The sequence below is a fragment of the Trachypithecus francoisi genome, unplaced genomic scaffold (assembly GCF_009764315.1).
Source record: "Trachypithecus francoisi isolate TF-2019V2 unplaced genomic scaffold, Tfra_2.0 Lachesis_group2, whole genome shotgun sequence".
Lineage (NCBI taxonomy): Eukaryota > Metazoa > Chordata > Mammalia > Primates > Cercopithecidae > Trachypithecus > Trachypithecus francoisi.
In genome coordinates this window covers 100,592,139-100,594,333 of record NW_022681465.1, presented here as the reverse complement: position 1 = coordinate 100,594,333, position 2,195 = coordinate 100,592,139, and positions in this window count along the sequence as shown.

The following is a 2,195-nucleotide window of genomic DNA, read 5'->3' as shown; positions in this document are numbered from 1 at the left end:
GGTCTTGGGTTGAGACAGAAACCATAAAATCTGAAGAAAAGTAGAACCTGAAGTCTTATGCTTGGTATAAGAAACAGAACTCATTTCTTTTTATGTTTCTATTGATATCTCATGTCTTTATGTTTGTGGCAAGACAGAACAAGAGAATATGAGTCATTTGACTATTTGTCTCTCCTCTCCTTCCCACTACCTCTCTTGATTGTGCTACTCTGATGAACCTTGCTGAGGGCATTTTGTGTGTCTGCATAAAATGCACAGCAAGAAGTTAAGGCAAGGCCAGATGGCTAGGCATTTTCTACATACTTGCTTGTGGTCATTTTTCCTTAAGCAACTCTTTTCAGGGAGACCATTAATGCAAAATTCCCTAAGGAAATGGAAAGGAATCAGTACCTTTCATCAGTTATGGGATAGCCTTTCCATGTCAGATAGATCAGCTGTAGGATGCTCCATACATAGAAAATACACTAGGCTTTGTTTTCAACATCAATAATTCTGACAGTTGATGCTTTTATCTTTTTTATTTTTCTGGAGCTCTTTTGATTCTACAAGTTTCTTTAGGGAGGGAATCTTTTTAGGGTGCTTACATATCTTTAACATCTTCTGGTCTTCTTTTCAAGAAGTGAGATGCCTCACTCAGGGTAGTGTTGCAAGAACAAGAGAAGCAACTACTCAAAGAAGAGGAGGATATTGCAACTGAAGCTTGGATGATTAAACTCAATTTCTTTTTTTTTTTTTTTTTTGAGACAGAGTCTCGCTCTGTCGCCCAGGCTAGAGTGCAGTGGCCGGATCTCGGCTCACTGCAAGCTCCGCCTCCTGGGTTTACGCCATTCTCCTGCCTCAGCCTCCCGAGTAGCTGGGACTACAGGCGCCCGTCACCTCGCCCAGCTAGTTTTTTTGTATTTTTTAGTAGAGACGGGGTTTCACTGTGTTAGCCAGGATGGTCTCGATCTCCTGACCTCGTGATCCGCCCGTCTCGGCCTCCCAAAGTGCTGGGATTACAGGCTTGAGCCACCGCACCCACCTAAACTCAATTTCAAAAAAGGCCATTGATAGGTTAAGGCAGAGTGACTATTTAAACACAAAAGCTCTGAATCTGTGAATCAGGATGGTGTTCTTGAGTATTTTCTTAGCGACAACACCACCCTAGTGCTGATGTCTTAGTCTGTTGGGGCTGCTGTAACAAAATGCCATAGACTGGGTGGCTTACACACAACAGAAAGGTATTTCTCACAGTTCTGGAGGCTGAAAAGTCCAAGATCAAGATGCTGCAGATTTGATGTCTGGTGAGGGCCTACTTCCTGGTTCCTAGAAGGCTGTCTTCTCACTGTGTCCTCACATGGCAGAAGGGGTGAGAGCCTCTCTAGGGTCTCTTTTGTAAAGGAACTAATCTCATTCATGAAGACTCCACCTTCATGACCTAATCACCCCCAAAGGCCCTACTTCCAAATACTATCACACTGGTGATTAAGTTTCGACATATGAATTCTGGGGGGACACAAACGTTTAGTCCATATTAGTTGGTTACAACATAGGCCCTTGATAGAAAGTGGTTGACTCACTGCTAACTTGTCTGTTCTACACTGAGCTAAACCCCAAATTTCTGTTCCTATTTTTGTTTCTTATTATTTTATTTATGTTTATGCTCAAAAAGCTTTAGAAAAATTGGAGACGGGACTTACAGTTACACTATCATTTGCAAACCTTTTGGAAATAATGATCGTCAGGAGGTCAAGGGTACTAAACTCCCATCTCCTCATTCCTAGAGCTTTATAGTGATAATAATTAGTGGAGACCATTGCTGTGTGCAGGGGAAGAGGCTATTCTGGCAAGAGGAATGGACATACTAGTTTCTTTCATGGAGAGTTGACAGCACAGACAGGGAGAAGGAGACTTTCTCAAATTCTGTCCCACAGAGACCAGGCTTTGCCAGCCTGATGAATACCAGACATGCTGGTCTGGGATAGATGGGAGGATGGAAGAAAGGCTTTAGCCATAAAGTCACAGACTTATCTGCTTCCCCACCAACCCCCCTACAACCCTCGGTTTCCCAGCCTCGCTTCTGCCCACAGAGAGAAATAGGCTTACAACAAAAACCTTGGCAGAAATCAATGTTCATCTGCGTGAGTTTATCTTCCTTAATGCATAAGGTCTTGGTTCTGTTCTTTTTGGTGGTTTTTTAATTTCAAAGCAAAGTT